Below are 15656 nucleotides of genomic sequence, written 5' to 3' on the forward strand. Positions count from 1 at the left end.
GTGTTACAGGGATTGGAAGCTTACTTCATGGGGAGGTGCAGAAGGAGCTGGGAGACAGGAGGAGTGAATTCTACACCCCCTCCGTAAGTAGGCGCAGCCAGGCAGAAGACTCCAGAGGGCCTGGGGAGACCACGAGACCTTTGCTCCACTCTGACTTCTCCCTTGGTCCTCAGTCTGTTCAGAAGACAAATTATGGGAACATCAAAGGGAAATACAACACCAAACAGCTTCCTTTTCATGTATTGTCTCCCGCACAACCTACAAAAGATAATTTTGTTTTTCCTTTGGAATACTTGTCACGCCAAGATGATCTTACTGTAATACAAGTAAAATAAAATGCATTTTAAAACAAAGTGACAAGATTGTCTTAGTTTGTCTCTCTTGATCTTTATTTAAAAGTGAAGATCACTAAGCCTAGACTTTCGTCTTACTAGTTAAAAAATAAATAAATTCAAAAAGCAGTTCCTACAGCTCTCCCTCTCCAAAGGCATGCTATAAGCTGCATCGTCTGTTTACACATGTTTTACTCAACTCACCAGCTTTTCTAAAACTTAGGGTGATGGTGGGTGAGGATGAGACAGAAGCCTGTTGATCCTCTTGTCCTCATTGCACAAATGGGAACAGCAAAGGCGCCTGTCTGCTAGGTGTGAGAACGGAATGAGATGATGCAAGGAAGGCCCTGAGACCACTGCCTTGGGCACAGTACGGGTTCAGATGCTGCCTTACCACTGACAGAGGTGCATTGTCATTAGTAACTTCATTCGCAATTCTGTGTCCCCTTTCTACACTCTTGTGTCCAGAGATTTCCTACTCCTTGCCAAAGAATGTTTTTAAAATTTCTTTTGGGGGGTACTTTTGGTGTAGCTCACACCAGTGTGTGGAACAAGTGCTCTGAAAATGAGTCCTGAAATCTATTTCTCGGGCCTTTATGGAAACGCTTTTTTTTATAAGTAGAATTGTGAAAGTTTGCTTTCCATTTACAGTTATTAAAAAATATTGGCTATCTTCCCTGTGTTATGTACAATACATCCTTGAGGCTGTCTTACAGCCAACTGTTTGTACCTTCCACTCCCCACGCTTGTATTGCTCTCCCCAACTGGTAAACACTAGTTTGTTCTCTGTATCTGTGAATCTGCTTCTTTTGTTATATTAACTACTTTGTTGTATTTTTAGGCTTCACGTACAAGTCATATCATATAGTATTTGACTTTATCTCTCTGACTAATTTCACTGAGCATTACTGCCCTCCAAGTGCATCCATGTTGCTGCAAATGGCAAAATTTCATTCTTTTTTATGGCTGAGTAGTATCCCATTGTATATTTACCACATCCTATTTATCCATTCACCTGTTGATGAACACTTAGGTAGTTTCCATATCTTGGCAATTGTAAATAATGCTGGTATGAACATTGGGTACATGTATCTCTTCAAATTAGTGTTTTTGGGTTTTTTTGTTTTTTTTTTTTTTTGGATAAATACCCAGGAGTGGCATTGCTGGATCATATAGTGGTTCTATTTTAAGTTTTTTTGAGTAGGGAAATAAGAGATTCAGAGTGAGAAAGTTACTGTATTTTATCAGATCTTACCCTTTGTGTGTGATTTATGATTATCTTACTTTGAGAATACCAGACTACTTTAGTAGTACCCGTGGTAGCTTTCCTGAATTTAGAGGATTGGGTGTCACTGAAGGTGGATATGGTTATAGAGAAGGGTGGGATATAAACAGATGAAATGTCGCTTGTCAGATGGAAGTTTTGGTGGGCTGTGTCAGCACTACTCTGGGTAGGAGAACCCTGAACTGGGAACTGAAGACCAGGTTCTAGACCAAGATGACTGACATCTTCTGAGCCTGTATTTTCTTGTCAAGAGGGGATTTTGGATTAAATCATCTCAAAGGTCCCTTTGTGCCTTAGTATTTTGTAATTTTTGCAACTTCCTCATCAGTGCTGGCGTCCACCTTTCAAGTTGTATAAGTTTAAAAAGCAACCAGGTAAGATGCTGAAGTAAATCTTAGGGTCGATGGGAGACTGCTTTAGAATTTCCAAGTCTCAGTGTTATTTTTCCTTCCTTCCCTGTACCCAGGCTCCCTAGAAATAAAAAGACAGGAAGTCCATCTTCTATGTTTTGTCAGTTTAAGTAGAAAGAACTTTTACTTTCATTTTAATAATAGAATTTTTGTGTATTTAATATAGGCAGTGATTTGACCTCAAACTGAGTTTAGATTTGAAAAGATGAGAATATTAAAGCTTGTCAGCCAGCCCACAAACCAATTAAGTATCTCTAAGCTGACAGAATGTGGGGTAGAGTTCTTTTTCTTTTCTCTGCTAGCGCCCCTCACACACACACACACACACACACACACACACACACACACACACACACACACCAGATAAAATAGACACTCTCTTTGAAAATGTGGTATTATAAAAAGTTGGTAACAAGAAAAGTGGCCCCACAATGAGACCAGATATGTAGGCCAGAAATTCACATGAAAGCAGTTCAAAAATCTTAGAACAGTGCTGTCCAGCAGAACTTAACTGTCTTGGTAGAAATAATTCTGCACTGTCCAGTATGATAGTCACAAGTCACATGTGGCTGAGTGTGGCTAGTGTGACTAGCATCTGAAGTTTAAATTTTATTTCATTATAATTAATTTTATCTTTAATAGCCACATGTGGTTAATGGCTTGGACAGTACAGGACTAGAAAAAAATAAATTTTATCACACTTTCATGTGTCAAAAAAAAAAACAAACAAAACACCTGCCAAAGAGCATGAGATGGCTGGAGCTGTGGATGGCTGATTTGGGACTGCAAGAATGTCTAAAGAGCTCTCCTGTGAAAGAGTGTTAGATGTCTACTGTGTTGTTCCAAGGGAGAAAAATAAGACCCCTTGGGAGTAATTGCAGGGAAGCACATTTAGGCTCAACATAAAATACTTCCTTACAGTTAGTCATATGAGATTATAATCAGATGTCTTAACATGTCAGGATGTCCCCAGCTCTGTGAGCACTCACAGTCGGGGCTGGTGACTGTGGCAGGGACCTGCAGTTTCCTCATCAGTAACATGAAGATGGTACTACTTGTCCCCCCCTCCCCACATGTGTCACTAGACACACTAAGGGTTAGGTGAAGTACTGTTTTTATATGCGCTCTGAAACTACCGAGACATTTTATTAAGCATGACTAATATTAGGTTAACGACAATGATTCAAGGACTTTATGTACTTGGAGTCACCTTAAGGCTGCTTGTTCTAAAACAAGCAAGAAGATTCTCTTAAAGATCCTGACTGTTTTGACAGTAAACATGCTCCCCGTGAATATGGTAAGTGGCTTCGGTTATTCAGTCACTGGTCTTAAATTTTTCAGTGATTATTCCACCTATGGAAGATGCTGAAGTTGGCACTATTGCCTTTCCAAATACCCAGAAAATTCCTGATAATAAGCAAACGGATGAACTCAAAACAGTTTGGCCATGGTAGGTGCCCTCATTGCTGAGACAATCAGCCTTGGGGCCTGCTGGTTCCTTCTGTTGGATGTAACAGATTCATGGAAAAGGAGCCTTGTAGGTAATGTCACAACAGTGGCCTGAAATTGCAAAGAATTTCTCCCAGCCTCGTGAACCAGGGCATGGCGCAGAATGCATTGGCCCTGTTTATCCTCCCACGGAGACATGGAAATGGCAGGACTGTGGACGTGGAGCTCAGCCACCCAGCCGAGGGGCCGAGGCTCTCAAAGAACTCCCACAGAATTCATTAGCCGCATTTTAGCACTGGAGCCGGAATCTCATACATCGTAGGAGTGATGGTTCAGAAAGATAACGACAGCCCTTAGGTTATTATTGATAGACCTGCTTTCTTTTTAAGCAGGAGGACATTTCCTTGTCCTTTCTCTTGTTAAAATGGTAAGTGCACAGCACTCTCATTAGGATGTGCCCCTCAGCTCCCAAGGACACGAGGAGCTTTCCTTCACTTCCTTTTCTGCTGTCTCTCCCTTTCCAGGTCGTCTCATTGCTACATTTTGAGTAGACAGGCATACATTTTCCTTTCAATAGCCAATTATGTACTAATAAAAGCTACAAAGAAGGAACACTTCACAACCCCCATTTTATTTTATTTTTTATTTATCTATTTATTTTTTCGCAACCTCCATTTTACACACTGACATTTGGTCCTTCTCCTGTGTACCCTTCCCTGGAGAGTAATGATATCCACCTGGACACAAAGCTGGTAGAAAAAAAAAGTCAGCCCTGTTCCACAGATGGCTGCTTTCGTCCGTGGCATGTGTGTTGGTGTAGACATTCTTGCACATACTTTCCTGTCAGCCGGGATTGATGCATGCAAAGGCTAAACTGCTGGAGAAAATCAACTTTCTTTCCCAGCTGCATCTGATACAGATTTCAAAGTGTGGCTGGGCCCTCGTGCTGAGTATTCCTTTATTTTCACAGTCTTCACGGTGGTTGCTCCAGATTTGTTCCTCTCATCTTCAGTCCTCCAGTCCAGATTTTCTGATCATACCTCATTAAGTGTAGATAGCCCTACCAAGAATATAAGGATGTCCAATAAGATCCTCCTTGACTTCCACCTCCCCTCTTTAACACTTTTTCTCAGAATCGTTATTTATGTTTACATCACTCCCTCTGCTGTCAGAGCAAACATGTTCTTCATTCCCAAGGTCAAAACCATGTTCTCCAGCCAACCCTTCCTGTCTCCTCTGGGGCTTTGCCACATCAATCATTTCTTTCCCTTTGTCTTATACCCACTCTCCTTCACCACTTGCTTCTCAGGATATGAACTTGAGCAAGTCTTCTCCGTTTTAAAAATTTAAAAAAAAAAAATCTAGTTCCATCTTGAGTGTCTCCTTCCCTTCAAAGTCTAGAGATTTTATACTTGCTATCATCCTTTCTTCTTAACCTCTGAATGAGTAAATTACATCCTGTTGTGCTAATAACATTGTTTCTTAATACCCACCAATGACTTTCTAATCACAAAGTCCAGGAGAGGATGGTTACATTCTGCCTGGCTGATGGCACGTTCTTCCTTGGGACCCTCATCCCATGGCTTTCCCGATTCTGCCCAGTCCTCGTGCTTCCTTTTCACTGGTTTTGTCGAGTTCTCTCCTCTTTCTCCTCAAATATCTTAAGACTCCCAGTTAACAGAGAATGTTACTTGATAGCATAGCTGTTGAGAGTCACGTAGACCTGAATCAAACCCTGGCTCCACCACTTATCTCACTGTGGAAACTTGAGTAAGGTGCTTAATTCTTCTGAGTACATTTCCTCATACTTTTTCAGAGGGTGATGAGGATGAAATTAGCAGTCCCACGCCAGGTACTTAGCACAGTTGCCAGCTAACTGCTTCTCACTTTGCTTTCTTTTCTCCCACTATCCATGCCCTCACTGTCCATCTTTATCCTTTCTGCTTCTGGCCTCCCCCCTGGCGCCCCCAAGCCACATCATCACCCACCTGCTGGATGCCTTCCTCAAATAGAAATCATCATTTTTTTTCATCCAAAGTAAGTTTGTTGTTCCCCAGCTCGGCTTGACAGTCTCTCGGGTTAGAAGCACAGGAGTCCGTTCCCCCTTCTCTCTTTCTTGCCCTCACACCCAGCCAGGCAACATGCCATGCCCATTCCTCACCCTGAATTCTTGTGTCTGGGACTTTCTTTCAATTCCTGAAGCCAGAGTCATGGTTAAGGCTTCTTTTACCTGGAGCTTAGATGATTGTTCTGGCGTCTGAGGTAGTCCCCCTTCTCTATTCCATTGTAAACATTCTTCCTAAAACAGTACAAGTCAAGTGGTTGCCAGCTCAGGTTGCTCTCTATTTTACTACTCGCATTAACTTTGGACTGAAGGTTCCATAGCCAATCTGTGGGTCAGCGGTAGAACAGGAAAAGTGGTCGATACTCTGCACAGAGTAAGAACTCATTAAATGCTGACTAACTTTACTGTAAAATGAAGAAAATCAGTAGGGTAATGAGCTGTAATGCCGTGAGAACTGCTTTGGTGAAAAGTGGCTGATTAAAGAAAACTTAGCTCTCAGTTAATATATCCTACAGAATTAGTTGTGGAATAAAATAGATAACTTGGCTCTCATTCTTACGTGAGGCCTATTAAAAGAGGGGGATGGATTGGATGATTAAAGGGGTATCTCAGCTGGGCATCACCAGGCTGCCTTCTGCTCCCACCCAGCCAGAGTGAAGTCGTCCTATGTCCACTTCTTCCAGCCAGCGCCGGAGGGGCCAGGTCTCCATTCCTAGTATGGGTCTTTTGATCCTGAGAATACTTTTGAACTCGAAAGGAGTTCCTCGCCAAACCTAGTGCAAGACTGAAACTGGGTCCCTGGAAAAAGCATGTGATACCTTCAGATGCAGAAGGACACAAGAAAGCATACTTGGTGGTGTCCCTGGGTTTGTTGGGTTTTTTTACCCCCAGTATGTCTTATACCCTCTTTCCTACCCCTGACTCTTAACATCTGGGGCAGGAAAACAGTGATGTTTCTGCATCTGGCAGCATGTTCTATGTGAAAAGAGGCCAGCGGAAGGGGGTCTGATGTGTGAGTGACAGATCCCCAGGTAACACCGTTGGGGAGTGCTTGATCTGACTGGTTTGAAGCTGAGAACTCACCAGGTCACACTGGAAATGGTTGCTGCTGGGCATGGCTTTCATCCTTGTTTATCTTCTTTTTTAGAAAAGCCCTTCTTGAAGTTTTTGGGGAGGTTTTTTGTTGGTGGTTTTTTGGCTTTTTTTTTTTTTTTTTTTGGTACAAATGGGTACTTTTTCCTTAGACTCTGTGTGTGTGTGTGTGTGTGTATGTGTGTGTGTATCTGCAAGAGCGTTTGTATATTCCTTTTATTGTTCCTTGTCACTGCAGGGAAAGGTTGTAACCCTTTGATGCAGATTGTGAATCTTAAAGAATTCATCACTTGCCATGGGAAAGAGATGCTTGTTCACATAGTGGGGAAACACTAGTTTGAGGACCTACTGCATGTTAGCTTTCAAGTACCTCATGTATTAACTCATTTAATCCTCAGAAGAATCCATTATTGCTGGCTTTCCCATTGACATTGGAGGCATTGAAAACAGGGAAGTTAAACACTTTGGAGTTGTACATTTAGTAAATGAGAGACCCAGGACTCAGGCAGGTGGGGAGTCTGGTGCCAGCAGCGTTCATCCTGCTGCTTCCCAGCCCCAAGAGTGATGAGTGGACGTGAGCACGGAGCCCTGAGCGCTTACCAGGTGTTCCCTCAGGCTGGTGCCCAGGACCTGGCCCTTGCCTTCAAGGTCGTTACTGTCAGGTGGTTAGAGGACAAGGCCAAGTCTGTCTTGGTTATTGATGTATCTCCATCGCTGGGCGCGGTGTCGGGCATGTGGGAAGTAATCAATACAATTTTGTTGAATTGAATCAATATAGGCTCAAAAGGCAAATTTAGCTTGTGAATTATTAAGATGGAAGCATGATCAGTTAACAGTGAAGGGGAATTGGAGATTTCGTCAAAATGTACTGGTCACGACTTGCTACCTTTATTTCTTATTTTTTTCTTTTTTTCCTTTTTTTGGGAGGGGGAGGTAATTAGATTGATTGATTGATTGATTTAATGGAGGTACTGGGGATTAAACCCAGGACCTTGTGCATGCTAAGCAGGCACTCTACCACTGAGCTATAACCTCCCCCCATGACTTGCTACCTTTACAAACGCCAGTGGAAATAACATTTGGCACTGGCTAGATGACTGTTCTTACACCACTTATACTACTGCAGTATTTCTAAAGCTCTTTCAAGAGGTTATGTGGAGGGTCCCTAGCTCCTGTGTGATTTATGAATCTATTATGCATGTCACATAGAGATTTTCATGCTGGAGAACCATCAGAGGCACTCATTGACATAATGTGATGTTGGAAGAGAGAGGTTGGCAAGGTTGAGGTGGACGGAAAAAGAACGTGCTTAATCCAAAGGTGGGACATAGGACAGAAATGGGTGGAGCCTGGAGGACAGTGAGGATGACACTGTGAAGACCAATATGAGGGGCAAGGATGTGAGCTAGAGGAAAGGCGCGAGAGGAGGAGGAGACAGAGCGTGAGGAGGGACACAGGGACAGTGAGCAGGAACTGCTGCCCGGGGTAGGTGGGGGCAGTGCAGATTGAGGCCAAGGATGAGACATTGCTTAGAATAGCTTCAAAAGACTGGGAGTTAGAAATTTGTAGATACTGACAGGCATATGTAGAATAGATAAACAAGATTATACTGTATATAGCACAGGGAAATATTTACATGATCTTGTGGTAGCTCACAGCAAAAAAGAATGTGACAATGAATATATGTGTGTTCATGTATAACTGAAAAATTGTGCTCTACACTGAAAATTGACACAACATTGTAAACTGACTATAAATAAATAAAAATAAATGTTTAAAAAAATAAAAAACAAAATACAGGGATCCATTGATGACCTTAAACCCAAAGACTTGAGAACTTTACAACTAGGGACCTGTGGCTTATCAGCTATCATTTCAAGTTAACTGAGTTTCTACTGGGAATGGGTATTCAGGCCATCCCCCCAACTCCAAGTCATTAATTCTCAGAAGTGTTTGGAGCATGAGTTCTGTGTGTTGTTCCAAGACAACACAAATCAAAGGAGAGGGATTCTAGCAGTGGGAGGACTGCCTCCTGTGGGGGAGGTAAAGGAGGGTTCTGTGAGCAGCAGCAGAAAGTAGCTTTGCCACAACGTGTTTAGAAAAGTGAGGCACGGCCCCCACTTCTCATTAGAACCCTTCACTGCCATCATCCTCTCAGCGAAAGTGCTGCATTAGGTACCTAGTGTTTGATTCGAACTTGGTGTCTATTCTGCATGAAAATGTACTGTGCCTGTTGATGCCACTTTGGTGCTGCTGGGACAGAAAGTGAGTGTTTTATGTGCTGTCTCTTTTCAGGGAAGATGGAAGGGTCTTGTAAAAGTGGTTTCCAAGGAGTAACCTAGCATTTTAAAGATTTATAGAACAAGTGTCCACTTACACAGGTTCATTTAAGTTTTACAAAACATTTCTGCTTCTGCCTTGCCTTGTCAGCAAAAGAGTCTGGGATTTAAATAAATAAAACCTGGTGGGATATAATAAAGTACAAAAAAATGTGGTGCATCAAGTTACTACTGAAAGGAATATTGAGGCCTAAGTGATCTTCTTACTAATGCTTCCTGAACAGAAGACAGCTTTCATCTGTAAGCTCTGTGTTATTTAAATAAGCTGAAGGATTTGTGAGCTGGGGATGCTGTGAAGTGTAACCACCAAAGATAATGGTCCCATTTTAATCTGCACTTCTGTTTTAGTGAGAGGAGACAGGTGAGGGTGCAGGTGAGAAATGTTAGTATCACCTGACCCTCTTTCTTAGGAGTTTCTCAACCCAGCTAACTTGATGAGATTTTGAAAAATCAATGCTTTTGAGTGCATCAGGAGATAAAATGTATTGTGATGAGACAGAGAACAGTATTAGAAGCCAGGAAAACCTGTGGACATTAAATAGTGTTTGCTAAGTCCCTCCTATGTTTACTGTTGTGAGGAGTTTAGTAAAAACAAAATATGGTCTCTGCCAGGCTCAGAAGATATATATTCTCTGTCTTTATTCATTCTTCTTGGTTTCCTCAGGGCCCAGAACATCTAAGAGCAAATGTCTGATGAGTGAATGGCTTTGGAAAGAGGCTCTGGAAAACACTACACAAACACTCTTTATCAATTATATTGAAATGCCTTTATCCCATCTTTCTATCTGGCCCAAGTAACTGACTTTTTGAAACTTGCCCTGAGGGAGCTTTTATTTTTATTGAAGAAGCTATACGAAAGGAGAAGTAATACATACATACATACATACATACATACATACATACATACATACATACAGGAAAATTATCTCTCATTCAGTTCGTAGATCAAATTATCCTAAACTTGCTCATTATGACTTTTTTAGCTGTGCTTTTTACACAACTGTTTCTAAGTGCTTTAATCACTTTTTAATTATTAAACCTCCCTATTGCTTAAGGTGAAATGGAGACTTGACACCAGTTTGGAATGCAATGTTTCTTTTTCATCTTCCTCAACATCTATATGCAGTCAGTTAGAAACTTTGCCCTGTTGGTACTTTTGTTTTACGTTGCCTCAGTCTAAACTGTAAATTAAGCCACAGAGGTCATTCCAGCATCATCTTCTGGAAACCCTGGTGTCAGAAAAAGGCATTCTTCATTCAGCCCTAATATCATCTTCGTGCTCTTACATTTGTATAGAGAAGGGAAGCATGTCGTTCATAAAACCTGGCTTTAACTACACAAGCCACCTTCACATTTGTGATAGATAGTCTAAGAAAGTACAGTTCATTGTCTGTCATTGAACTTATACAAGCCAGACTTCCCAACATGTATTAAATTAGTCTTTATTTTGCATAATGGCATTTATAGGAACCAGTAGGGGCAGTTTATTTGATCTGAGATCCAGAGATTATCTTCATGTGGGAAACATTTGTCGGACTCCTATTGTGTGCTATACACCACTGGGGAGTAAAGCTAAGACAGTTCCTGTCCTCAAGGAATAAGAAGTCTAGCATGTAAATCCAATATGAAATGGCTAGCAGGATTACAAAGTGATAGGCTGGTGGAGGTAGTGAGCCTTAGAAGAAAAGGAGAAGAAGAAATGGCAAATGTGGACTGAGACTGGCAGCAGGGAGGCTCTGAGTTCCCCTGGGAATGCTAGTGTTAGAGGTGGAGGGGTCAGCTTGAAATCTGGTTTCAGCAGCTGAGAGTGGACAGTTCCCATGGGAAGAATAGAGGAAGAGGAGTCAGTGCAGTTGGGCCAGGGTCTGGCCTTCTTCTGTTACCAGAGAATAGGTTCTTGTTTCACGCAGGAAAGAATTCAAGAGCAAGCCATAGTAAAGTGAAGGCAGGTTTATTTAGAGAGAGACACATTCCATGGACAGAATGCGGTCCATCTCAGAAAGGAGAACAGCCCTAGGAGATACACATTCCCTAGTAAAGTGAATGCTGATTTATTCAGAGACATACACACTCCATAGAGCTCAGGCCGTTTCAGAAGGCAAGAGGCTACCCCGAGTTGTGGCGGTGGTTAGTTTTTATGGGCTAGGTAATTTCAAATGCTAACAAGTGGGAGAATTATTCCAGTTATTTTGGAGAAAGGGTGGGGGTTTCCAGGAATTGGGCCCCCATCCACTTTTTTGCCTATTTATGGTCAGCCTGGGGACTGTCACGGCACCTGTGGGTATATCATTTACCATGATAATGTATTATAATGAGATTCAAGGTCTACTGAAAGTCAAATCTTCCACCATCTTCGGCTGAGTTGATACTAACCAGTTTATGTTCTGTCCTCAACTGGTGTGTCATTCTTTTCATGGTTATGCCCCGCCCCCTTCCTTCCTGTCTCACTTCCAGGGATGGGATGATAGGGACCCCCAAGAATCAGCAGTGATATCAGTTGAGTGAAAACAGACAGCAAACAAAAGCTTACAAAAGCTGCCTTAGTTAGGATCCTTGCCAGTGTATTTTTAACAGTATGATGGCATTTACCACAAGAATGACTAGATATCAAGTACCCGTCTCAGTGCTTTATCTATATTATTATGCTTAATCTTCACAACTTTGTGAGGTAAGCAGTGTTACTCCTATTTAATAGTTGGGAAAACTAAGAAATAAAGAGGTTATGCAGCTAGAAAAAGGCAGGGAAGGTACAGCAGTGATGCAAGTCTTGGGATTTTAAATGGCAACACCTTTGCCCTTAACCATGAGACAGTCTTACCTCCTTTAATACACAAAGCTGTTCCAAACATCCCAACACCAAGATTCCACCTATTTTCATATTAGAATAGCTTTGTGTTAGGTCTCTTTCCCCCTGATTTTTGTTCTCCATAAATTTGTCAGAATCTTGTTGGCTTTGCTTAACCATCATTATAAATGATTGCAGTGCTGTTTTAAATACTTGTGACTAGAGAGTTAGGAAGCATATGCTCTCTGATTTTTTGTTGTTGTCGTTGTCTATTTCATTATTTGTAAGAATTCTGATTATAAGCCACTAAATTGATTTAGTAGTTTGGAGCACCTTTGGGTGTCCTCTCAGACACCAAACAAACAGTATTTCTTTCTTTCTTTTTTTCTTTCTTTTTTAAACAAGTAGTATTTCTAACCGCAGTGACTAAATCAGACACTTCCGTGTTTGAAAAATTTATCAGGTTGAAAAAAAGTGTATGTGGCCAAATAAATATCCAGGCAGTTGGAACATGTCTAAAGTGAAACACTGGTTTCCTGAAATATTCACTAAACATACAACCAGTCACAAAAAGAGATTATGCTCAAAAGAATTTATTATGGTTCGTTTGCTCCTGAAGAATATTGCCCTATAGTTTATGAAGCATCTCCATAATGAAGTCCTTTGTTTCAGATACTCTTTATGAAAATGAAATTTCCCCGTGAACCCTGGAAAACTTATTTGGTCAATCCAATTAGGAAAAAAAAATGAATTCCATATTTAGCATTTTAATCCCCAAATTAAAAGGGACATTCAACAACCACAGTAAATTCAAGGGTTACTTAGAGACTGAATTAATCTTCAGATCTAATTTGATTGTTCTGTTTTAACATTTTGACTTTACAAGAAGATTTATCAGGCAGCAAAACTGCCCTTGTATAATCTCTACTCGAGTTTCAGACTTTTTTTATGGAGAAAAGAATTTTTTGTAGATACAATTTTTATATGTATTGTAGTGTATTTGTGTAGGGAGAGACTTAACCAAATCTTGATAAAATGAATTGAAGGAAACATGTTTTGTATTGGCCGATTGTTATCTTTCATTTCGATGTCTGAGATGCAAGAACAACGCTGATCTTTCTTGTGTGGAAGGGTCGTGATGTGGTGTAACATCCCTGCAAAGCTGTGGAATTTATCCTCTGCATTCTGTAGCTCCTACATGCGAAAGTCTCGGCTTTCTTCATATGGAGCCAACATAAGGCAGCCACGTACATGATAACCTTATACTCAGGCAGAGATGATCACAGAAAGATGGCTTTGGCGATCCTAATCAAATGCCTACCAGAAGTCAGGTGATTTGCTGTTGTTTTAATTGTGTGACCTTCTCTACTGGTGAGTCTCTATTTAAAAATAAGTGAGAAGCAAGCAGGTAAAAGTATGTCACAAATGTTTTTCAAGAGGGCCAAACCAAAGAGGTAGGTCGTTTTATTGAGAGAGGCAGTGTATCATAGGAGTACAGGGTGTAGCTCCACAGTCGGGCTGAGTAGGTTTAAATCCCACCACTGCTGCTAACTTGTTGGAAGACATTGGCTAAGTTGCTCCCCCTCTCAGTGCCTCTGTTTCTTCATCCCTGAAAAGGAAAGGGTTAGCTTCCAATTTGCAGAATCAGTAAAAGAGCCAATGGGGGAATATATATTTAGAAAATGCTTAGAACAGTGCCCTCCCCATGCTGCCTGTACGATAAACATTAGTGCACATCGTTAATATTACTAAAATTTCAAATTTGAAATTTGCAGGCATATCTGTTAAGGGCGGGTTGTACCACAATGCAGTTGGCTTCCCAACTAAATTACCAATACTTGGGTAAGGGTGAGTGGTTATCATATGAGTCCATGCAGACAGATTGTCCCCAGACAAGACATAGACTGTGGACATCAGCCTGGCCCACACATCCAGGCAGTCTGAAGCACGGTAGTCAAGGGATACAGCAAGCTCAGGCAGACGTTGGTACCAGGAACAACCACTTCCTAGAGTCAGCATCATGGGAGATAGAACAGAGCCAGGTAGTGATGAATCCTTGTCCCACTCTTGTCCAGAGCTCAAAAGATGGCACAAAGCCCTAGTTTTCTTCATCCTTTTGGTCCAAGTACTTTACACATATTGCCTTCCTTTGAATTGACTCCAAACACAGGTTCCAAATGGGTGCCTCCCAGCAACGTCCCCCTCTCCCCTTCTTGGTTTACACCAATTAGAGCTCATTCTGGAACTGGAGTTGGAGTTAATCCCACAGACATTGAAAGTGGGAGCAAGAATATTTCCCAAAGGAAAGTTGGAATACTGTTTTACCAAGAAAACTGAAAGGATGAGGTGACAAAAACAACAGATGCCCATACATATGTGAGGGTGGAGCTGAGATAGCTTGGTTCTCCAGTTAGCATTGGCTCAGAAACCAAGTTTGCAGCAGACCCAGGTTTGCAGGTGAGGTCTGTCCACAGCCCAACTTAGAGGCTGAGACAGGCAAAATAAGTGGAAAGGAAACAGACACTAGAAAGAGAGTATTCACTGGGTGTCTGTTCTGTGCCAGGGTCTTTACATATGTGGTCTAATTTAAGCCTCGTTACACCATGAAGTAGAACTGGGGGTTTAAAGGGGTTGGAGACAAGGATAAAGATAAATCTGCAGTCACCCCAAGCATTGAGTGATTGGGCAGACTGAGGAAGCAGGTCTCTTCGAGGGGAACACGGATGCCAAGGGTTGGGGCATGCAGGCAGGTTCAAAAGGGGGCTATTTGGGGTTCCAATAATGAAATTCTTCTGTTTGACCTAGATGTGAAGTGATGAATCACTTCTGTTGTTTGGAAAGCAGTAAAGCCAGCCAACCATGGCACAATCTTGATCTTGCAACCCACATATCTTACTTTTCAACAAGGGAAATCCTTTTAAAGAGATAAATGTGAATTCTGTGCGCCATGTATGTATTTGTGCCACATTTAATTTCATTAGCTATAATATCACATAGCTGTGCTTATTTAACTGCAGAGACCAGATGGTAATGCCTTCTGAAGAAAAATGGTTCCACAATGTAATTGAACATGTCCTGTTGACAGAGTTACAACAACCCGTTTTCCCAATTAAATATAGGTGGTTCAATAAAATGAACAGAGTCTGTTTCTCTGCTACCACTTCTAGCTCAAAACATAAGGGAGAAAATGTGCTACAGAGCGGGGAAATTGCACAGTTATGGTGTCTAGCTTCGGGGGACAGAAATAAAGGCAGGCCTTCCCCTCCCACTCTGGACGGAAGAGGAGCTCTTTGTTGACACCTAGGTTTGGCTGGTGACCAAGGGGAGAGGACTTGGCTTTCTCAGTTACGACCAGTCTGAAAGTGGTGATGAAACTGGACATGAACGTTATGGAAACTAGCTGGTACATTTTGAAAAATGATGTGAAGTGTTGGCTTCTGAATGGAATCAAGTGCAGCAGACACGGTTGTGTTGACTCTGGGCTGATGAGGATATTGGGTTTTATGACTGTTTTCAATCAATACAAAGATACGCTGGCCAAATTAATGTATGAGAACAAACATCTGATGAAGCTGATGCTGAAAACATTCTTGTTTATTGAAGAAAAAAATTAACTGTAGGCTCCTCCAGGCCATCCTGATCCTGCTTATGTAACTATGAAACATACAGTTTTAGTAAAGGAAAGAAGAAAGTCATACGCTGGCATTTGGAACTTTTCAGCAAGATCACTGAAAGTGAAAATGATGATGATTATCACTAGAGGTGATGGTAAGTGAGACATTCTCATTGAGAAGTTGGAAAACCTGTCTACGTGGAGGGACTTATATGATGCAGTTGCTTGCTTTGTGTATGTTTTTCTTAGACATCTTCATATTGTGTGAGTAGAAAGTTGCAACCAT

The 15656-nt window shown here is 41.5% G+C and overlaps 1 protein-coding gene across 6 annotated transcripts in view; it reads left to right on the plus strand.

The window, feature by feature from the left end:
• AUTS2 (activator of transcription and developmental regulator AUTS2) overlaps nt 1–15656 on the plus strand; it is a 1021698-nt gene that overhangs the window by 608609 nt on the left and 397433 nt on the right. The gene's annotated exons all lie outside the window — the stretch shown is intronic.

This window comes from Camelus bactrianus, chromosome 18, assembly GCF_048773025.1.
Source record: "Camelus bactrianus isolate YW-2024 breed Bactrian camel chromosome 18, ASM4877302v1, whole genome shotgun sequence".
Classification (NCBI taxonomy): domain Eukaryota; kingdom Metazoa; phylum Chordata; class Mammalia; order Artiodactyla; family Camelidae; genus Camelus; species Camelus bactrianus.